This window comes from Natator depressus, chromosome 3 (genome assembly GCF_965152275.1).
Source record: "Natator depressus isolate rNatDep1 chromosome 3, rNatDep2.hap1, whole genome shotgun sequence".
Lineage (NCBI taxonomy): Eukaryota > Metazoa > Chordata > Testudines > Cheloniidae > Natator > Natator depressus.
The window spans coordinates 126462874-126487514 of NC_134236.1; the positions used below are offsets into that span (position 1 = coordinate 126462874).

The window sequence follows — 24641 nt, forward strand, 5'->3', positions numbered from 1 at the left end:
TTCTACCGAAACCAGCTTACAGAAAACCACAACACACTTTGGTAAAAGCTCCCATTAATTATGTCCTAGCAGAAATAACACTCCGTCCACCCCCTAAGCACTAACATTGAAATATATGTATTCAGATTTTTATAAATAGCAGCAGGGGAGAAAATCATTGTCAACACTGGCTCATAGGAAAAATATTCTGATGTTATGATGTAGAACAGATCACAGCTTAGATTAGATAAATCCAGGACCAGTCTGAGACATCATGGACATTAGCTGATGTGATATTGTATTTGTTCTGTGCAAAGAACAAACAAGCAAAAACCTTCAGCAAAAACGACACATCTAAAAATATTCAATCTCATTTAAATATATCATTTTAATCCTCATACCTGCGTACCTAACTCTGACTAAATCTCTACATCGACTGCTTGGAGACCTATTAGCATAGAACAATATTGCACCAAGTAATTTTTTTTTAATGTAGAACGATGGTATATCACTTGCCTATGTTCCTACCTATATATAGTACTATACCTATAGACCTGTGCATGTCACACGTACTTATTCATATTCATCCAAAACACAAGGTTGTCTGGCCGGATATTCAATTTATGTCCATCACTGGCTATCTTATAGTGGCACCAGAGCTTTGAGCAACTGTGTGGTTACCAGCTGTGTAGCAGCATTACTTGGTAAATACACTTTGGAATCTGTTGCTCTTCCATCCTAATAATACATTCATACCAGAAAAGACACTGAATCTGAACCAGTGCCGATGGAGGTGTTGCTGAGTTCGACTTCGAATATCCTCGTTGCTGATCAGATTCTGTGACTTAATATTGAGCAGCTAACAAAGACAACAAGAATCAAAACCATCAATCCTGTGCTCTTCCACCTTCCTCAATGTCCACAAGTCACAGCTCCACAGTATAGCTGGTATAGCCAGGGTTCTACAGATCTGCAGCTTTGTCACGAATTTCACGTCATGACATCCCCAGAAGCTGCTGAAGGGCTGAAACAGAGCAACAGCAACTGCTATATGAATGTTCACATCTTTTAAGCATCTTCAGTAAAAGAACCAAAAAAATGCCACCAAGACTAAACAGCAGAGTGAAAGAGGCAGTTAGAGGCAACGAGGCATCCTCTAGAAATTGGAAGTGAAATCCGACTGAGGAAATAGAAAGGAGCATAAATTTTGGCAAGTCAAGTGTAAAAGCAGAATAAGGGAGTGTGACGGGGTCCCCGAGATACAACTTGGACTGTGGGACCTCTGAGCCCTCCAAACCCACCAGTCTGAGCTGCGGGTCACAGTGTGATGCTAATGTCAAGCTACAAGCCTCTGACAGGCACTGCACTTCCACAGCCATCCACAGGGAGAGACAACAGTTGAGTAACATGAGTGATCTCCCAGCCACTCATGAACCATCAACTAAGAGGATTCAGCCAATTCCCGCTCCCCCCTCCCCCCAGCTCCCCAGCCTTGCACCCAAGAACTGTACCATCTTGCACTGGTCAGAAGCCTGACCAGTGTAAACTCATTACTTAGTTTCCCTTCAATGGACATCAGAGCTGAGATTCCCTATGCACTTCAACCAAAGACATACTGTTTTAGGTAAAATATAAAACAGATTTATTAACTACTGAAAGATAGATTTTAAGTGATTGTCAGTAGCAGGCATAGAGATCAAAGTTGGTTACCTAAAAAATAAATATAAATTCACAGTCTAAATTTTAATGTAAACAGACTAAGCAAGATTTGAATCAAGCAGTGTCGCACCCTAACAGATGGTACAGTCAGCTTACAGTTCCTCAATACACAGACTGGACCCCCTTCTCTAAGGAGCCTCTGGGGTAGTGGATTCTTTTTTGATGGGCCATCAATGTCTGTCTGGCCAGTGATGGATTCTCCTTTGTCCTTACTGAAAGTCTAGCTCTGGGCATCTCCCAACCTCACAACATATTTCAATAGCACATATAGCAATACTTCATAACGTCACATACAATCCAACAGGATATTAATGTTCAAAAAAATCAAGATTTTTAAAATGATACCTCACAAGGTATACTATGAACGAAACATATCATAATTATATGACAGTGGTGAAAATGGGGGTTCCAGGGTGCTACTTTGAGGTACAGAGGGTCACAGGCAGACCAAGAAAGAATTTGAAGAGCAACTAGCCAAAGACACAAAAACTAACAACCAAAAGTTTTTAAGAACATCAGAAGCAGGAAGCCTGATAGAAAAATCAGTGGGGCCACTGGATGATCAAGGTGCTAAGGGAGCACTCAAGGAAGACAAGGTCACTGAGGAGAAACTAAATGAATTCTTTGCATTGGTCTTCAGTATAGAAGATGTGGTGGAGATCCCCACATCTGAGTCATTTTTTTTAGGTGACAAATCTCAGGAACTGTCCCATGCTGAGGTTTCAATAGGGGAGATTTTGGAACAAATTGGTAAAGTGAATAGTAATAAGTCACAAAGACCAGATGGTATTCACCCAAGAATTCTGAAGGCTCCAGAAGTAACCCTGGTGAGCCTAACTTCAGTGCCAGGCAAATTGGTTGAAACTATAGTAAAGAACAAAATTATAAGACACAGATAAAAACAATATGTTGGAGAAGAGCCAACATGGCTTTTGTAAAGGGAAATTATAACCCATAAATCTATTAGAATTTTTTGAGGGTGTCAGTAAGCATGTGGAAAAGAGTGATCCAGTTGATATAGTGCACTGGGACTTTCAGAAAGCCTTTGACAAGGTCCCATACCAAAGGCTCTTAAGAAAAGTAAGCAGTCATGGGATAAGAGGGAAAGTCTTCTCATGGATCACTAGCTGGTTAAAAGATAGGAAACAAAGGATAGGAATAAATGGTCAGTTTTCACAATGGAGAGAGATAAATAGCACGGTCCCCCATATATCTGTACTGGGACCTGCATTGTTCAACATAGTCATAAAAGATCTGGAAAAGGGGGTGAACAGCGAGGTGGCAAAAAATTCAGACCATACAAAATTTCTCAAGCTAGTTAAGTCCAAAGCAGACTGCAAAGAGTTAGAGAGAGATCACAAAACTGAGTAACTGGATGACAAAATGTTGATAGGTGCAAAGTAATGCAAATAATCCCAACCATACATACAAAATGGTGGAGTCTAAATTAGCTGTTACCACTCAAGAAAGAGATCTTGGAGTCACTGTAGATAGTTCTCTGAAAATATCTTCTCATTGTGCAGCAGCAGTCAAAAAAGCTAACAGACTGTTGGGAACCATTAGGAAAGGGATAGATAAGAAGACAGAAACATCACGATGCCATTATATAAATCCATGGTACATCCACACCGTGAATACTACATGCAGTTCTGGTAGCCCCATCTCAAAAAAGATATATTAGAATTAAAAAGGTACAAGGAGGGGCAACAAAAATGATTAGGGCACAGGTGCTGACTTTTGTTTTCCCCATGGGTGCTCCCCCTTGCTCCCCCTGAGGCCCTGGTATTGCTCGGCCTCCCCCACTCCCCCGAGGACCTGCCCTCACTCCGCCTCTTTCCACCCCCACTCTGCCCCCTTCTGAGCACCACTTGCCCATTGAACAGCTGATTGCTGGCCAGCCCCAGGGCCAGAATCACTGTGGCTGGTCAGTGCTGAGCACCCCTATTTTTTTCTGTGGGTGCTTGAGTCCTGGAGCACCTACAGAGTCGGCACCTACAATTTGGCATATGGAACAGCTTCTATATGAGGAGAGATTAAAAAGACTGGGAGTGTTCATCTTAGAAAATATATGACTATGGGGGGATTGATAGAGATCTATAAAATCATGAAGGGTACAGAAAAAGTGAATAGGAAATTTTTATTTACCCCTTCACATAACACAAGAATTTCATTTCATACAATGAAATTAATTAGTAGCAGATTTAAAACAAACATAAAGAAGTACTTCTTCACGCAACACACAGTCAACTAGTGCAACTTGTTCCCATGGGATGTTGTGAAGGCCAAAAGTAAAAGTGGGTTCAAAAAGAATTAGAAAAATTCATGAAGGATAGATCCATCAATGGCTACTAGCCAAGATGGTCAGATATGCACCCCAAGCTCAGCATGTGCCTAAACCTCTAACTGCCAGAAGCTGGGACTGGACAACACGGGATGGATCACTTGGAATTGCCCTGTTCTGTTCATTTACTCTGAAGCACCAGGCACTGGCCACTGTTGGAAGACAAAAAGAAAAGGAGTACTTGTGGCACCTTAGAGATTAACAAATTTATTAGAGCATAAGCTTTCATGGGCTACAGCTCACTTCATCGGATGCGTAGAATGGAACATATAGTAAGAAGATATATATATATATATATATATATGTGTGTATATATATATATATATATACACATACATACAGAGAAGGTGGAAGTTGCCATACAAACTGTAAGATGCCCTACAAACTGTAATTAAGATGAGCTATTATCAGCAAGAGAAAAAAACTTTTGTACTGATAATCAAGATGGCCCATTTAGACAGTTGACAAGAAGGTGTGAGGCTACTTAACACAGGGAAATAGATTCAATATGTGTAATGACCCAGCCACTCCCAGTCTCTATTCAAACCCAAGTTAATGGTATCTAGTTTGCATATTAATTCAAGCTCAGCAGTTTCTCATTGGAGTCTGTTTTTGAAGCTTTTCTGTTGCAGAATTGCCACCCTTACATCTTTTACTGAGTGGCCAGAGAGGTTGAAGTGTTCTCCTACCAGTTTTTGAATGTTATGATTCCTGATGTCAGATTTGTGTCCATTTATTCTTTTGCATAGCCACGGTAGAGACTGTCCGGTTTGGCCAATGTACATGGCAGAGGGGCATTGCTGGCACATGATGGCATATATCACATTGGTAGATGTGCAGGTGAACGAGCCCCTGATGGAGTGGCTAATGTGATTAGGCCCTATGATGGTGTCCCCTGAATAGATATGTGGACACAGTTGGCAACGGGCTTTGTTGCAAGGATAGGTTCCTGGGTTATTGTTTTTGTTGTGTGGTGTGTGGTTGCTGGAGAGTATTTGCTTCAGGTTGGGGGGCTGTCTGTAAGCGAGGACTGGTCTGTCTCCCACGATCTGAGAGCGTGAGGAATCATTTTTCAGGATAGGTTGTAAATCTTTGATGATGCGCTGGAGAAGTTTTAGTTGGGGGCTGAAGGTGACGGCTACTGGCGTTCTGTTATTTTCTTTGTTGGGCCTGTCCTGTATTAGGTGACTTCTAGGTACTCTTCTGGCTCTGTCAATCTGTTTTTTCACTTCAGCAGGTGAGTACTGTAGTTTTAAGAATGCTTGATAGAGATCTTGTAGGTGTTTCTCTCTGTCTGAGGGATTGGAGCAAATGCGATTGTATCTTAGAGCTTGACTGTAGACAATGGATCGTGTGGTGTGTCCTGAATGGAAGCTGGAGGCATGTAGGTAAGTATAGCGATCAGTAGGTTTCCGGTACAGGGCACTCAGTGAAAGATTTAAGGGTGGCAATTTTGCAACGGAAAAGCTTCAAAAACAGACTCCAGCAAAAAACTGCTGAGCTTGAATTAATATGCAAACTAGATACCATTAACTTGGGTTTGAATAGAGACTGGGAATGGCTGGGTCATTACACATATTGAATCTATTTCCCTGTGTTAAGTATGCTCACACCTTCTTGTCAACTGTCTAAATGGGCCATCGTGATTATCACTACAAAAGTTTTTTTCTCTTGCTGATAATAGCTCATCTTAATTAATTAGCCTCTTACAGTTTGTATGGCAACTTCCATCTTCTCTGTATGTATATATATATCTTCTTACTATATGTTCCATTTTATGCATCTGATGAAGTGGGCTGTAGCCCACGAAAGCTTATGCTCTAATAAATTTGTTAGTCTCTAAGGTGCCACAAGTACTCCTGTTCTTTTTGCGGATACAGACTAACACGGCTGCTACTCTGAAACCTGTCAGAAGACAGACCATTGTTCTGACCTATTATGGCCATTCTTATGTTCTCCAGCATGTCTGTGATGCTTCCCGTGTTTTTGACAGCTGCCACCTGCTTGATGTCCAACCGGTTAATACTGAGATGGTTGTAAATTGGAGCAGGAGACTGCTTGATGGTAACACCCTGGGTTTTAGACAGAGATATATCTAGGTGGCACTCAGTCTTCAAGGGATTTGCCATGATGATGATCCACACACAAAGGGTTTTAAGAAAAGATTCATAGCTTCCAAGGCCAGAAGGGACCATTGCGATCACCTTGTCTGAACTCCTGTATAACACAGGCCATCGAACTTCCCCAAAATAATTCCTAGAGAAAATCTTGTAGAAAACATCCAGTCTTGACATCAAAATTGTCAGCGACGGAGAATCCACCACAACCCTTGGTAAATTGTTCCAATGGTTAATTACCGCTGTTGTTAAAAATTTCAACCTCATTCCAGTCTGAATTTGTCTAGCTTTAGCTCCCAGATGTTGGATTGTGTTATGCCTTTCTATGCCAGATTGAAGAGCCCTTTATTAAATATTTGTTTTCCATGTAGGTACTTACAGACTCTAATCAAGTCACCCCTTAGCCTTCTCTTTGTTCTGCTAAATAGATTGAGCTCTTTTAGTCTATCACTGTAAAGCAGGTTTTCTAATCCTTTAATCATTCACATGACTCTTCTCTGAACTCTCTCCAATTTATCTATATCCTTCTTGAATTGCGGACACCAGAACAGAGCACAGTATTCCAGCAGCGGTTGCACCAGTGCCAAATGCAAAGCTAAGATAACGTCTCTATTCCTACTCGAGATTCTTCTGATTAGGTACCCAAGGATTGCATTAGCTCTTTTAGCCACAGCATCACACAAGGAACTCATGTTCATTATCCACAAGAACCCCCAAATCTTTTTCAGAGTCACTGCTTCCCAAGAAAGAGCCCCGCATCCTGTAAGTATGGCCTACATTTTTTGGTCCTAGATGTATACATTTACAGTTAGCCATATTAAAGTGCATATTTGTATGCTTGAGCCCAGCTTACCATGCCATCCAGATCGCTCTGAATCAGTGACCTGTCCTCTTCATTATTTACCATCCCCCAATTTTTTTGCCATCTGCAAACTTTATCAGTGATGATTTTCTGTTTTCTTCCAGGTCATTAATAAAAATGTTACATAGTATAGGGCCAAGAACAGATCCCTTCAGGACCCCAATAGAAACACATAGTTGACTACAAGACCTATCAGTTAACTAGTTTTTAACTATTTAATGTGTGCCATTAACTTTGTACGTTTCTAGTTTTTTTAATCAAAATGTCATGCGGTACCAAGTCAAATGCCTTACAGAAGTCTAAGTATATTACTTCACCACTATTACATTTATCAACCAAACTTGTAATTTAATCAAAAAATATATCAAGTTAGTTTAACAGGATTTTCCATAAATCCATATTAACTGACATTAGTTGCATTACTCTCCTTTAATTCTTTATTAATTCATTCCCCTATAAGCCATTATCTTGTCTGGGATTGATGTCAGACTGATAGGCCTATTACTACCCAGGTCACCCAGTTTACCCTTTTAAAATATTGGCACAACATTAACTTTTCTCCACTCTTCTAGGATTTCCCCAGTGTTCCAAGACTTATTGAAAATCAACATTAATAGTCCAGAGAGTTCCTCATCCAGCTTTTAGAAAACTCTTGGATGCAAGTTATCTGGACCAGCTGATATAAAAATGTCTAATTTCCATAGCAGCTGTTTAACATCCTTCTGCAATACTAGTGGAATGGAAAGAGTGTTATCATATGATATGACGATACTGTCTGTTTTTTCCCAAAATACATGAACAGAAGTATTACTAAACACTTCTGCCTTTTCTACATTAATATTGATAATTATACCATTTCCATCAAGAAATGTACCAATACCATTGTTAGGATTCCTTTTGTTCCAACTACACTTAAAAACCTCCTCTTTCTTGTCCTTAACCCTGCTGACCATAGATTTCTCCTTGTATCCCTTTGCTTCCCTTATCAATTTTATACAATTCCTAGCTTCTGATTTATAGTCATTACTATCAATTTCCCTTTTCTTCCATTTGTTTTATATATATATATATATATATATTATTTTTATATCAGTCTTCACTTCATCTTTTGTCAGCTGAAGGAAACGGGAAGCTAAAGCAGCCATGCTTGTGGAAGACCAACGGAGGTTGAGTTCTGAGGACAGAGCAAGAGTGTGGATATTTGCATATTGTACAGTTAGCTAGGGTGCAGGTATTTTGCTGTAGAACAGTTACTAAGAATGACGACAGAATTGAGATGGTACACTATCTCTGTGCTCTGACTGCAGTGAAACAAGGATCAAACTTCCAATACTTCAACATGATGCAGCATCGTTGTCTTAAGGGAAGACAATTGTGCAGTAACTAGGTGTATTTGGCTAACCTGACTGTTCTGTGGGTGTGCCTGACCACCTTCAGGTCTCTACCTAAAGCAATAAGGACATTGTGCTCAACAGACTTTAATCTGCTCACAAGATCAGACTCAGCCACAAGCAATGCAAACAAGCACTTGGGGCCTTGTGCTTTTGAGGAGCTTATGATCCTCAGCTGAGTGAGTACCTTCCAGACTGTCCCAAATTCCTTCAGTCACCTGCCCAGCAGATAGATCAGAGCTGGAGAAAACTCACAGCCAGCCCCCATAACTCCTTTCTGGCAACAGCTCCAGAATGGAAGAAAGTCTTAGCGTCATCAGTTTCTTCTTCAGCTTGAGACTCTACACATCACAAGGTCTTAATGTATCTGTACGTAATGTTAATACAAGTATGTTTCATAGAGCTTAAGGCCAGAAGGGGGCCATTAGATCCCCTCGTCTGACTTCCTGTGTATCACAGGCCATAAAATTTCACCCAGTTAGCACTGCACTGAGCCCAATCACTAGTGTCTGACTAAAGCATATCTTCCAGGAAGGTATCCAGTCTTGAAGACATCAAGAGATGGAGAATTCAGCACCTCCCTTGGTAGTTTGTTCCAATGGTTCATTGCCCACCCTGTTAAAAATCTGGGCCTTATTTCTAATTTGAATTTGGCTTTAAGTTGCATGCATTGGTTCTTGTCATGCCTTTCACCACTATAAGTATTATGAAGTACTACTGAGATTATGCACCACTGTTTAGTAAACAAGTAATTCAGAATCAGTATCTTTTTTCTTATTAAAACAGCTATTTTGGTGGAGATCAGCTGGAGTGGATAAATAAGAACTGGCCTGACTCATAGAATCATAGAATATTAGGGTTGGAAGGGACCTCAGGAGGTCATCTAGTCCAACCCCCTGCTCAAAGCAGGGCCAATCCCCAACTAAATCATCCCAGCCAGGGCTTTGTCAGGCCTGACCTTAAAAACCTCTAAGGAAATAGATTCAACCACCTCCCTAAGTAACCCATTCCAGTGCTTCACCACCCTCCTAGTGAAAAAGTTTTTCCTAATATCCAACCTAAACCTCCCACACTGCAACTTGAGACCATTACTCCTTGTTCTGTCATCTGGTACCACTGAGAACAGTTTAGATCCATCCTCTTTGGAACCCCCTTTCAGGTAGTTGAAAGCAGCTATCAAATCCCCCCTCATTCTTCTCTTCCGCAGACTAAATAATCCCAGTTCCCTCAGCCTCTCCTCATAAGTCATGTGCTCCAGCCCCCTAATTATTTTTGTTGCCCTCCGCTGGACTCTTTCCAATGTTTCCACATCCTTCTTGTAGTGTGGGGCCCAAAACTGGACACAGTACTCCAGATGGGGCCTCACCAATGCCAAATAGAGAGGAATGATCATGTCCCTCGATCTGCTGGCAATGTTCCTACTTATACAGCCCAAAATGCCGTTAGCCTTCTTGGCAACAAGGGCACACTATTGACTCATATCCAGCTTCTCGTCCACTGTAACCCCTAGGTCCTTTTCAGCAGAACTGCTGCCTAGCCGCTTGGTCCCTAGTCTGTAGCAGAGCATGGGATTCTTCCGTCCTAAGTGCAGGACTCTGCACTTGTCCTTGTTGAACCTCATCAGATTTCTTTTGGCCCAGTCCTCTAATTTGTCTAGGACCTTTGCCCAAATCACAAGTTAAACCCAAACCATTTATTGATATTTGAAAAGGTTCTGTAAACTATGTTTTTGTGTTCACATTTCCTCATGTATCTGGGCTTCCTGGTTTTGTCAGACATAGGAAGCTGAAAGACTAAAGTACCATTAGAAAGGCTCTTCATAGGAGATTTACTCCTCAACTTCCAGATAAAAAGGTTTCAGGTGAGCATTTAGACTGGCCTGAACTGAATCGTTGGAGGTTTGCCCACTATCTATCTATTAACACAAGAATTCAATGGGCTTATTTCGCCAGGTTCACCATCAGGATGTATAGTTCGCTGATGCCAAATGAAAATAAAATAGATGTTCAATAAATATTGACAGTCCTACTCAGCTGATGAATTATTGTAGCTCTTGATCAAATAAATTATTCAGCAAGTAATGTTAGTCAACTAGCTCTGCAACTGGTGGGATATCAATGATATATTTGACAAATATTATTCACTGAATAATTCTATCTGGTACTTATACAGCAGCTCTTACTGACAAGAACAAACAGCCAAGTTACCTATCTAAGAGACGAACACACGGTTCTTCGCCGCCTGAGTCATACAGTTAATACAGCTCTGGTTTAGCGTCATACTTAAAAGATAATTCTGTTCTGTTTTTTCATACAAGAAAGACCTCTACTGGCAGATAAAGTTACTGCAGGTTTAACCCGTTTGCTTTTAGAGTAACAGCCGTGTTAGTCTGTATTCGTAAAAAGAAAAAAGAAAAGGAGGACTTGTGGCACCTTAGAGACTAACCAGTTTATTTGAGCATGAGCTTTCGTGAGCTACAGCTCACTTCATCGGATGCATAGCATATTGTGGAAACTGCAGAAGACATATACACACAGAGACCATGAAACAAAACTTCCTCCCACCCCACTGTCCTGCTCGTAACAGCTTATCTAAAGTGATCATCAAGGGAGGGCCATTTCCAGCACAAATCCAGGTTTTCTCACCCTTCCCCCCGCCCCCCCCACAGACACACATACAAACTCACTCTCCTGCTGGTAATAGCCCATCCCTCTTTGAAACCTCTCTTTATAATGCGCATGATAATCAAGGTGGGTCATTTCCAGCACTAATCCAGGTTTTCTTTTATTTTGCTTTTATTACCACAGAATGAATATTTGTGAGGTGCTCAGATACTCCCATAATGAGAGCCCCGTCAGTCCCTAGATCGGAGGTGGGCAAATTTTTTGGCCTGAGGGCCACATCTGGGTATGGAAATTGTATGGCAGGCCACGAATGCTCACGAAATTGGGGTTAAGATGTGGGATGGAGTGAGGGCTCTGGCTGGGGGTGTGGGCTCCGGGGTGGGGCCAGAAAGGAGGAGTTCAGGGTGTGAGAGGGGGCTCCAGGCTGTGGCAGAGGATCGGGGTACAGGGCAGGGGTTGGGGGCTCTGGCTGGGGGTGGGGCTGGGGGTGAGAGGTTTGGGGTGTAGGAAGCTGCTCCAGGCTGGGGCTGAGGGGTTCAGAGGTCGGGAGGGGGATCAGGGCTGGGGCAGAAGGTTGGGGTGCAAGCTCCGGGTGGTGCTTACCTCTCTGGCTCCTACACTGAGGCGCAGTAAGGCGGCTCTGCGTGCTGCCCCATCTGCAGTTGCCGCCCCCGCAGCTCTCATTGGCTGCGGTTCCCGGCCAACAAGGGCTGTGGGAGTGACACTTGGGGTAGGGGCAGCATGCAGAGCCACCTTGCTGCGCCCCCGACCCTGCTCCCTGGCTGGAGCACCGGAGCGGGGCAAGTCCCAGACCCCACTCTCCAGTGGGAGCTCAAGGGCAGGATTAAAACAGCTGGCGGGCCGGCTGGAGCACCGGAGCAGGGCAATTCCCAGACCCCACTCTCCAGTGGGAGCTCGAGGGCAGGATTAAAACAGCTGGCGGGCCATAGCTTGCCCACCCCTGTGCTACACTGTTGTAACTCAGATTTCTTTGATGTCATCATTAACAGCAAGAGCAGCATCAGCCCGAATTATACAATTAAGCCAATCAGAATCCTGTGGCTAAGACACTGCTACTGTCTTGGTTGCTAACTCTTTCAAATGTTCTAAAGGTTTTGTGAACCCCCAAATTTATTCCAGTTCTTCTAGCCCAATTGGTTCAAATACTTGTGACTTTCCTTCTTGTTTGTTCAATCTTAGTAAACGCCACTAGATGTCAGTAGTGCTTGCTGTGTTTAAAGGTGGTATTTTTAAGCACTGCTCAGTGCTTTGGTGCTAGGCTAAGGACAGTGGTTTAGATTTGCGTAGCATTGTCCCAGAGGGCGTGAGAGCAAAGCCTGCTCTGTGTCTCTTGCAGACAGGTTCTAAGGGTTGTCTACAGTGTGGACACTACCTATTCCGATGGTAGAGGTTTGCCCTTTGCTATAGTTAATCCACCTTCCCGAAAGGTAGTAGCTAGGTTGACAAAAGAATTCGTCCATCGACCTAGCACTGTCTGCACTGGGGTTTAGGTCGGCACAGCACCGTCACTCAGGGTGTGTGGATTTTTCACACCCTTGAGCGACATAGCTGGGTTGATCTAACTTTTTAGCATATACCAGACCTTTGTTCTAATTTCTTTCTTTCTTGAAACCATCCCATTCACAAGACTGAAAAGAGGGCAGCAAAGCAAAAATGTGGCCCAACCCCTTACATGTATCCCATGAAGATGCTGAGATTGTTATGGTAAGGTCACAGAAACTGGAACATACTGCTGCACCTGCTATTTTGTGGGAAGAAATAGATTTCCCAGATTCAGGTATATAGTTGGGGGGGGGGGGGGATGGCAGGAGGAAAGAGGAGACAACACACACGCACGTACACACACACACACTGTTGTTACTATAGCTAAATATGGAATCCATCAACCTTGACAATGACTCTCAACTACAGAGATGAAACTGAGTGACTTGATAGCATAATTGTTGTGTTTATAGTGCACGCACATCTCAAAGAGATCTGAATATAATCCATGAATTTTAAAAGGAGAATTATTTTTCCCTCCTGGTGACAGACTGTAAGACATACAGAGCTGTGTCTGCTGGGAGAGAGATAATGATCTCATAGAAGTGGTTTCAGTGTTCATTATCCAGAAATTTAGCAGACAGTTTTGTAATAGTTGGGTCAGTGTGAAAGAGGCCAGAATTTTTTAAGTGATCATTTTCAATGTTTACATTCAATATCAACATGTAATAGGCCTTAGTCCTTCTGTCATGGACTTCTTGGTTATCTCTGTGGTGTGTTGAAATTGTAGGCTGTCACTTTAAATTTCTGGGGGTTTTCCTGCTTCTGCTTGCAGGCTAAGGGGGTCTATAGGGAAGTGCCTGATCTGGGCCTAGCCTGGTAGCAGCAGTCAGTCTGCAGAAAGACAGCCTGGAGCAATGTGGGCTGAGTTGTGCCTCTGTGTTTTAGTGAGCAGCCTGCTTTGTCTCTGTTTGTGGGTTCTTGTATGTTACCATTATGAATTCTCATAAAGAAAGTAGTGTTAGGCTGCAACCTTCCCGCAAGAGTACTTACATTTTTATCTAGCTTCTCTGTCTGTATGCCATGAAGAGATCAATCTCTACACCACCCACACAGTGTCTGCTCAGAGACTGGTGGTTGCAAGCGAGGACAGAACTGCAGGCTTGTCTACACATATAGCGCTGCAGCTGCGCCATGGTAGCCCTTAGAGAAGACTATCTACGACAGTGGGAGGGCTTCTCCTGCCAGTGTAGGGACTCCACCTCCCCAAGAGGCGGTAACGTCTCCTGAGTGATGTAATTATACTGACGTGAGTCTGTAGTGTAGACCAAGCCTTATGCTTTTCTCGTCCCCTGCCCCCCCCAAGCCCAAGCCCGTGCCGCTTGCATCAAAGCAGCATTGCCTCTGGCTCTAGCTGTATTAGGGGTTGTGGCACATGGTCCAGTAGGCCTGAATTCCTCCACAGAGGAGAACAGTACACGTACCCACTACCTTTACAGCATGCATAATGCTGTACAGAGCAATGGCCAGCCTGAGGGTTTGCAGGGCCCTGTGCGGGGGCCCAGCAGACTTCCATAGTCCACCTGTCTGAAAAATAAGGAGAGTTTTGCTGCTGAACAGACTGAGGGCATAGGAGTCATGTTTCCATTTTCCCTGGGGCACTTGTGCTCCCAAGCTTCTATCTACCTGGTGTCAGTGACCACAGCAAATTATGCACAGCATTGCCAGCTTCTGTGATTTTACTTAAAATCATATATTTTTTCTTAGATGCCCAGTCCTTGGAGACCTGTGATTCAATAAGAATTGCAGATTTTTTGTTGTTGTTTGTTTTAAATCTCATGATTCTTTGAACAATTGGGGCTGGGTATGCTGCAAATACTATATAAAAGAAATATATTTAGACAGCATGTGATAGGCAGTTGCAAGGGGAGCTGCAAGGAACAGGGCAAGAGAGCCAGAGAGCCCCAAGATAACAGGACACCATGCCCCCTAGGGTCTTGCCCCCAAGGATGATGTAGGGCAGGAGCCTTAGACAACCTAAAAAAGGAACCATCTCCTCCAACAGGCACAGACTGCACCAAGATGGCACTTTCAGAGCATCAAATCAGAAGCTGACTAGCATTTTATTCAGTTCCTCTTTACAGCCTTTTTGTACAGGGATTGCAGCTGCGGACTACCAGCAAGCTCTTTCTGCAGAGCAGTCTGCGGACAGAAACTGATCAAAGGGTTGCGCCTATTTGTCAACTGCCCTTCGCAGCCAGCTTCCCCTGGCCAAATTGTGGGAGATGCTGTGTACCTGCAACTCTCATTACAATGAAATGAATGCTCACCATCTCCCAGAATTTGGCCCTTGGTGCAGAATGAAACAAGCCAGTCCTAGCTAGATTCCCTCTGTAGCAAGGGCACAAACCCTTTACACTGAGAAGGAGCTGGAAAGAGAAACTGAAATTCTACAACGTTTCCATCTGCAGTCAGCAGCGCCCTCATGTAAAGGTTACTCCTGGGGTACTTCTGCGCCATTGCGTGTGTGCAGAATTAATGTCTCCCGCAGATTTCTTTGCTTCCCTGCAGAAAAAATGACTTTCTGACAGGGAAGCAAAGGGAAGCTGCAAGAGCAGATACGCACCACTCCCTAGCTGCACAGGTACATCGTTTCAGGCACCCAGAGCAGCTGGTGGAGAGGTAAATCACCACAGGGCTGGGGACACCCCAGCCAGTAGCTCCAACCCTGAGCTGGGATCAGCTGCTAGTCCTGGCTGGGCTGGAAGCAGGAGAGGACAGGACTTCCTTTTCCCCTGCAAGGAGTGGCTGGGGCTGTGTCAGACCCACCCCCAAAAACCTCCTCCAGCTGCAGGAAGCTCAGCATCTTCCTCTGCCTCCTCCCCCCATTGCTCCACAGCTGTGGGGGGGAGGGGTCATTGTACAAGGAGCTGCTCCCCCATCCATCCAACCCTGATGCATCCAGACCTCCCATAGCCAAACACCCCTGCCAAGCCTCACCTGGTACATCAAGAACCCCCCTAGCCCTCCATACCCAAACCTCATCCCACTGAACCTCAACCCCTGCATCTGGAGCCCCCCCCGCACCCAGAGCCCCTGCTTCTGGACCCCCACCCCTGCACTCAGACCACCCCCCACTGAGCTCCCTGCATTCAAACCCTGATGGCCACACCCCCTGCACCACTCTGAGCCCCCACATCCAAACCCCCATGCCCCTGACCTCCAACTAGCTGCACTCAGACTCCCACCCCACCAAGCTCCATTCTCCCAGCACCCAGACTGCCCCCTTCCACTGAGACCCCCACACCCAGACCCCTCCGCTGAGCCCCAACCACCTTCACCTGGAAGCTCCAGCAGAGCCCCATTGCTCCTGCCCCTGGAACCTCCCCCAACACCTAGACCTCATCCCACTGAGCTGCCTGCACCCAGGTTGTCCCACACAGAATCCTATCACCCCACACCTGGATCCCTCTGCACTTGAATCCTGCCTGGCTGAGCCTGCCTGCCCCACACCTGGTGTGCCTGGTGCAGAGAGGCAGGGCCCCACAATGTTTCTGGGGCAGACCTAGACCTTGTGCTGTGTCAGGGTAGGGTGTAGCCTCACCCCTAAGTCCATGTCCTACATTTGTGCAGCCAGTGGTCTGTGCTCCCCACTGCCATGCTGGAATCTCTTCATTTATTTATTGACAAAACTTGCAGAATTGTGCAGCATTTAAAAATATCGTGTGCAGGATTTTTAATTTTTTGGCTCACTTTTTAATTATTTGGCACAGAATGCCCTCTGGAGTAAAAGGTTACTGCAGCGTGCAGTGCAATAAAGGGGTTGTGTGGTGTGGAGGCCTGTGCTCTAAGTTGACCAAGGTAACAAGAGTCCAGCTCTGCCTGTTACTGAAAAGTCAGCAAAAGTTAGATAAAGATGAGACGTGGATTTTGTATGGAGTAGTCCAAATAAAAAAGGTCTACTGCAACCACCCACAGTCTGTGTTAAGATCATATGTGGTAAACAAAAGCAGAATGCATTCAGAAATTAATGGACCTACATTGGTGTGCTGGAAATTAGGCCTAACTGGTGGACAAAGTAATGAGGCAATAGCTAGAAGAGCCCACACCTCCCTCCCCTTTTGAAGGCCTTAAAAATACTTTCAGTTCTCCTGTAAATACTAGGCTGGAAAACAAATAGACTGAAAGGAGCAAGATTCACCATCATGGATGCCAGCCCGCCTGCTGTCTCCTGGGACTTACCCTACCACAGTGGGCCCTCATCATCCTGATCCTGAAAGGTGTCCTATCATAGAATCATAGAATATCAGAGTTGGAAGGGACCTCTGGAGGTCATCTAGTCCAACTCCCTGCCCAGAGCAGGACCAATCCCCAACTAAACCATCCCAGCCAAAGCTTTGTCAAGCCTGACCTTAAAAACTTCTAAGGAAGGGGATTCCACCACCTCCCTAGGTAACGCATTCCAGTGTTTCACCACCCTCCTAGTGAAAAAGTTTTTCCTAATATCCAACCTAGATCTCCCCCACTGCAACTTGAGACCATTACTCCTTGTCCTGTCATGTGCTATCACTGAGCATAGTCTAGATCCATCCTCTTTGGATCCACCTTTCAGGTAGTTAAAAGCAGCTATCAAATCCCCCCTCATTCTTCTCTTCCGTAGACTAAACAATCCCAGTTCCCTCAGCCTCTCCTCATAAGTCATGTGTTCCAGACCCCTAATCATTTTTGTTGCCGTTCACTGGACTCTCTCCAATTTCTCCACATCCTTCTTGTACTGTGGGGCCCAAAACTGGACACAGTACTCCAGATGAGGCCTCACCAATGTCGAATAGAGGGGAACGCTCACGTCCCTCGATCTGCTGGCAATGCCCCTACTTATACACCCCAAAATGCCATTGGCCTTCTTGACAACAAGGGCACACTGTTGACTCATATCCAGCTTCTCGTCCACTGTCACCCCTAGGTCCTTCTCTGCAGAACTGCTGCCTAGCCATTCAGTCCCTAATCTGTAGCGGTGCATTGGATTCTTCCATCCTAAGTGCAGGACTTTGCACTTGTCCTTGTTGAACCTCATCAGATTTCTTTTGGCCCAATCCTCCAATTTGTCTAGGTCCCTCTGTATCCTATCCCTACCCTCCAGCGTATCTACCACTCCTCCCAGTTTAGTGTCATTTGCAAACTTGCTGAGGGTGCAATCCACACCATCCTCCAGATCATTTATAAGATATTGAACAAAACCAGCCCCAGGACTGACCCTTGGGGCACTCCGCTAGATACCGGCTGCCAACTAGACATGGAGCCATTGATCACTACCCGTTGAGCCCGACAATCTAGCCAACTTTCTACCCACCTTGTAGTGCATCCATCCAGCCCATACTTCTTTAACTTGCTGACAAGAATACTGTGGGAGACCGTGTCAAAAGCTTTGCTAAAGTCAAGGAATAACACGTCCACTGCTTTCCCTTCATCCACAGAACCAGTTATCTCATCACAGAAAGCAATTAGATTAGTCAGGCATGACTTTCCCTTGGTGAATCCATGCTGACTGTCCCTGATCACTTTCCTCTCCTCTAAGTGCTTCAGAATTGATTCCTTGAGGACATGCTCCATGATTTTTCCGGGGACTGAGGTGAGGCTGACCGGCCTGTAGTTCCCAGGATCCTCCTCCTTCCCTTTTTTAAAGATTGGCACTACATTAGCCTTTTTCCAGTCTTCCAGGACTTCCCCTGATCGCCATGAGTTTTGAAAGATAATGGCCAATGGCTCTGCAATCACAGCCGCCAATTCCTTTAGCACTCTCGGATGCAATGCATCCGGCCCCATGGACTTGTGCACGTCCAGCTTTTCTAAATAGTTCCGAACCACCTCTTTCTCCACAGAGGGCTGGCCGCCTCCTCCCCATGCTGTGCTGCCCAGTGCAGCAGTCTGGGAGCTGACCTTGTTCGTGAAGACAGAGGCAAAAAAAAGCATTGAGTACATTAGCTTTTTCCACATATTCTGTCGCTAGGTTGCCTCCCTCATTCAGTAAGGGGCCCACACTTTCCTTGGCTTTCTTCTTGTTGCCAACATACCTGAAGAAACCCTTCTTGTTACTCTTAACATCTCTCGCTAGCTGCAACTCCAGGTGTGATTTAGCCTTCCTGATTTCATTCCTACATGCCCGAGCAATATTTTGATACTCCTCCCTTGTCATTTGTCCAATCTTCCACTTCTTGTAAACTTCTTTTTTGTGTTTAAGATCAGCAAGGATTTCACTGTTAAGCCAAGCTGGTCGCCTGCCATATTTACTATTCTTTCTATACATCGGGATGGTTTGTCCCTGTAACCACAATAAAGATTCTTTAAAATACAGTCCTGACCTAATGGGGACAAAAAGAGGAACCCAAATGACACTGCCAGGTCCAGCAGCTTTGGCTAAATCCTGGGGAGTGAGCCTTGGGTTCTTGCGGTCATCCACTTCCTCAGCTGTCACTTTCCTTCCCCAACTTTTATTTTTTCTCTCTCTCTCTCCTTTTTTGCCTTCTGTTTAATAAGGGTCTGGCTCAGCTACCAAGACTGCATCTGTTGCAACACTGCTGTGAGCCTGTGACCCGAGAGGCTGCTAAAAGCAATGGCCAAAACAGCACAACACTAGTACAAGTTTGCCAGGTCTCGGAGTGGCTGATGAGACCATGTGCTGTGCCCATCTTTCTCCAGCAGCGAGGCTGCAAGTGAGAGTCAGCACCAGACACAGAAGCTGCATGTTCAATCTATGCTGGTCTTTTCTCTCCCCTTTTGGGGGTTTGTCTTGTTGTGTCTTCAAGGAAGCAGGACTGGACTTTAACAGCAGCAGCTCCAGCCCATCTCAACTAATTTTCTCTCTTTTCCCCCAGAAGAACAGGTATTACCATCTTTAATACCTGCTAAACGGCAGTCAACCAGGGGATTTTCTCCTATAAAAACTCTCTACGGGAAAAGGGAATAAGGGACATAGTTAAAATGAAAGCCTAACTTCATACTTTGCACTTCAAATGCTTTGACCCTTTTTTACCCTTCTTTTCTATACCTTTAAGAAAAGGTTAAAAAGATTTTTAATGGTGGTTGTTGCCATGGGACTAAGTAGGCAGAGGTCACTGTAGTTAAAACCCCAAATCATGTGTAACTGTTTTGTGTTGCACAGTGACAGGGTTATGTTAACAGCTTTGCTTCTGTGATTTCGTCTGTCAAAATTACCAGTCGCTCTTCTAGCCATTCGTACAGAGCTATTTCTGCATTAGTCTAGAAGCATCAGGGAAGAAGCGAAGTTGGGGGAACTTACAGGCTGGATGAATGAGGTCTCTAATGGTCCTTTCCTCTCCCAAGGGTCAATTATGATCTCATACCAATGTACACTGGTATAGTTCCATTGGCTTCAACCAGTTACATTTCATTTTGCGCCAGCGTAAGTGAAATGAGAATGAGGCCTCCCTTGCTTGAGGACAGGCTCTCAAGTTAACCTGTTGAAGCCTGCTGTAGACATTTGCTCTGCACATTCCCACCCTGGAAAATGCACATCTCCAGTGGTTACTCAGCCCCTCACATAAATATATAAATGCATACCATGTCTTTTTCCAACCCACATTATCTCAGGGCTAAAACCATGTATGATTTCTCCTTGCCTGGCTTAAGACATAGGGTGTTTTTACGTGCAGGACCAATGGCTAGTGATGATAGTTATTGGGCAATAGGCCACCTATCTTAACATTTAGTTCAAAAGGAAAAGTAACATGAAAAACTTAGCCAATAAAAATAGAGATTCACTTGTTATATTCGTACATTAGTAGTAGTAGTCATATTAGCATAACACCTAGAAGCTCTAGTCATGGACCAGAACTGTATGTACTAGGCACTGTACAAATGCAGAACAAAAAGACAGATTGTAGGCTCTTTGCAGCAGGAACTAGGTTTTAGACAAGAGACGACAGATGGATACAAAGACGGGGAGTGCAAGGAAACAGTGAGAATGTTGGTCAGCATGATAAGCCATGGTCTCAGTACCCAAGTAGCCTCACCCTTAAGTTTTTTTGAAGGCATCATGACAAAGTTTTGAGGAGGAATTTGAAGGTAGATATTGAGATGGCATTGTGATTGTTCACGGGGAACTTCTCCCAGCATGTGAGAAAGCACAGAGCTGCTTGTTTGAAAATTTAGCGAGTAGGCAATGGAGGCTGGCATCACCATCACTTGGGTTTTAAGCACAATAGATAGAAAGAAGACTTGCGTTTTTTAAATTGATATTCAGTAATATCTGATTCAGTATAATTGTCAGAGATTAATGCTCTTGTTTTCAATTTGGAGCACTAGTTTAGAAAATGTATAACAATGCACCTTTAAGGAACAGTGTGTTACTACGTAAAATATCAAGAGAGAGTTTTAGTGTCTTGAAAATAAGCACTGAAAAAGAATTCAGTTGGATGATCTGAGAAAAGGGTCATATATTCAGACAACTAGTAGCTTGTGCCAAGGGAGACGGGGAGAGAGAGAGAGTGAAAGTCTGTGTGTGACACGAGCTGGCTAATTAACTGATGTTTTTTGTTTGTGTCAGTCAGTTCAGATCAAACCAGAACTGATTTTATTTTATTTTTTTTACATTTTCAGCAAATTGAAAAATACATCAGAAAAATTTCATTTTGGATCAACCTACATAGAATGTTTCATTAAGATTTTGGGCATTTTTGACTTTTGTTCCAATAAAAGCAGAGGAAAGGAAGGACTAGGTTCACTAAACGAGGAAGAGGAAGTACCACCTCCCCTTATACCCAAGAGCTTAGAGTGCAGGGCTGGGATGCAAGAGGTGCACATTCAAATCCCCACCCTAGGGCATGGACATGTTACCTTGTGTTAGCTGTGCAATTTAAATGCCATTGTTGCTGCGATTTGCAAAATAAACACCCCTTTTTGGGTGAGAAAGGGATCTTCGGCATCTCTGTTTCATAAATGCTCCTGAACATCACAGAATGTCACTGAACCTGAAATATCTTTACTTGCATTCACTTTCAGATTACAGGGAACTACATCTCTCATTTCTGAAAGCTCACTCTTATCACAAACTTTATCCGGTAACCAAGGTGAGGAAGATAAGATCAGAAATACAGCCACAGCATGGAAAGAAATGCAGGTGTTGTGTCATTCTTTTACTGTGATACGTGCCTCCAAGCCGAACACCTTTTTAATCAGATTTTGTTTAACTGAAGCCAGGGATACAGTTTCTGCGAAGACATCTATGATGGCACTTGTTTTATTCAAACACAGACAAATCTTAATAGGGCACCAAATATGGTACGGGACACTCTCTCCACTGCCCCTTCTTTTCTCCGTCACTTCCTGGTCAGACATCAACCTCCACCTGTTTTGCTTCACTTACTCCTCCCTCGTGGGGAAAGGATTCATGCAGAGTGCTGTTTGGTGTTGACCCCCAATGAATGAAGAGGATCCATAACAACACTATATCTAATGGGACAGTGGGAAGCAGGAGGCCTGGGTCAATTTGCTACACTGCCACTGAACTAAAAACAGACGCAGGCTCTCAGCATAATGATGGAAAATCTAAGGAAGGGTTATATATCACAATCACGTAGCCATCAAGTGATGGTATTGAAGTATTTTATTCAGCAGAGAAGTAACCATCGCACACTAATCTGATAGTAGTGCTGAGTTTTGGCTGACCAGTTGCCTTTTCTTGTACCAGTGTCACCTCTTTTTAGAGTTTCTATATTGTATTTCCTTCTCAACAGGGCTGGCCAGAAAACAAGAATACTGTTTTGTGAAAAGTTGAGGTTTTGACATTTGAGTCCATTCTGATGCGGAATGAAACCAAGATCTTTTTGAATGTTTTTCTGCCAAAAACAGAGAGCAAGAGGGAACAGCCAATAGCCCGATGGTTAGAGCACTTACCTGGGAGGTGGGAGACCCAGGTTAAAGTCCCTACTCTGCCTTATTTGGATCAAGGATTTTAACCCAGGTCTTTCACCTCCTAAGCAAGTGCCCTAACCAGCAGATGATAGAATATTTTGTGGTGGGTCTTGTTCTATGGTTTGGATCAGAAATTACATTCTTGACCTGAGAAAACTTCTTGATAAAAGTTTTGGTGAATCCAATAGAAGTGTCTTAAGAGGGGTGCTCCAGATTCGGAGAAGGGATTTGAATGTAAAAAATCACTTAAAACATCACAGTCATGTATGTGATTAGATATCAGGTCAACATTTTAACATGTCCACACTGCTCATCTTTCTGTTACACTGGATGCTTTCTATTATAACGTGCACTACAAAATGTTTTGGAATTACAAACACAACACATCTGAACACATTTTCTATGCATTAGCCAACATCTTCAAACTTAGGTGCTAAAAACCAGGCTCCTACAAAGTGGTTTTGATTCTGAGAGGTATGGAGCACCTTGGGGTTCCTGATGCCCTCAAATGGGAGTGGTGGTTGCTCAGTACACCGGAAGATCAGGTCATTGATTTAGGTGCCTAAATATAGATTTCAGTGTCTAATCACTCATGTTTCAAACTTTGGAAAATTAGACATAATGCTAAACATTACTGAAAATATACGAACCAAACCTTGTTCCACATTGTGCATATTATATCTTCCTCCAAGAATCTGTAACATAAAGAAAGCTGCCAGACAAGGCTGAAGGAACCTAGTAATCAGTCTTTGAATTACTCATTTCACATAAACAGACCAGTTAAAAAAGGGAAGAAAACAGTTTCAGAATGGAGACAAAAATAATGAGCAAAGATCATCTAAATTGCCCTGGTTGCACAAGTCTAAATGAAGTTAGAATTTGATTATTAATAAGCAGCATTTTTATTGTCCTTTTCTAATTAGCAGAGAAAAATATTTGTTCAATTGGAATTAAACTTGTAAATCTGTCCAAAAAACAACCTCATTAGATCTTTAGTGTAAAACAAAAAAAACAACACACCATAAAAAAAAGACAGAAAATTCTGAAGTTGAAAAGGACACCAAAAATTTTTAATGCCTGAGAATTCATAGTTAAGTTTCCACAGACAGCATTAGCTTCAACCCTGCACTAATGCCCATCTTCAGCTGTGCACCAACAAATCCTTTATAGCCAGCCCAGACCACACCCTCTTCCACATTTCCAATCTGGACCACAAATTTTCCATCTCCAATACTGTAAAGACAGATCTATAAACTCCGTGATTCCTCCCAAACTTATAAACTTCCCAGGAGTAGAAAGAACACCAAGACCAAGACTCCAGCAATTATGATGTCCACAGTGTTCCTTCCTATCCTCCCCAAGATAGGGTGTTTATGGAGTTCCATGAGGATGGGGCCACCAAGACCAGCTCTTAAGATTTGCTCCTGTGGAGCTTAGGAGTAACAAAGGAGCAGAATTTCCACATTTGAAAATATTTGGGGTGGGATCCACAAAAGGATTTACATGTTGTGCTGAGCATCGTGGCACTGACCTGGTCCTGGTGGCCCCATCCTCATGGAACTCCACAAACACCCTATCTTGGGGAGGATAGGAAGGAACACTGTGGATGTCATAACTGCTGGAGTCTTGGTCTTGGTGTTCTTTCTACTCCTGGGAAGTTTATAAGTTTATGCCAAGAAAAATCATAGGGAGAACACTGTGATCTACAATGCCTCATGTAGGTGCCTGGGTTCCCGTACAATAACTGAGGAGAGATTGGTGCCTTTGATTGCAATCCACAATGCCCGCACTCTAGGCAGGGAGCCATCTAAGTTAGCCAGTGACAAACTGAGGAGTGTGTCCCAAGCGCCTCCCACCCCCCAAGTTCAGTACCTAAGTCCCAGCTGTAGGGAGGCTCCTGGCTCTGCTTGTGATTCACACACCAGAAGAAGATAGGCATTTGCCACCTGAGTTGTGTGTGCAGCCCAAAACAAAATAGCTGGGGGCAGGAGGCCCTCCATTCTAACCTTTAGGCTACAGTACTCACCTGGGAAGTGGGAGACCCCTGGTTCAAGTCCCCAGTCCTCCTGAGAGGGGAATACCCTAACTATCAGGCTATAGAGTCACTTTTTCACTGGCCCAATTAATATTTAATGACTGAATTCAAGTGGAACAACTTCAGTAGGACAGTTTGAG

General features: G+C 43.9%; 1 protein-coding gene across 2 annotated transcripts in view; it reads right to left on the reverse strand.

Moving 5' to 3' along the window:
* Positions 1-24641, reverse strand: part of RPS6KA2 (ribosomal protein S6 kinase A2) — a 484946-nt gene that overhangs the window by 438466 nt on the left and 21839 nt on the right. The gene's annotated exons all lie outside the window — the stretch shown is intronic.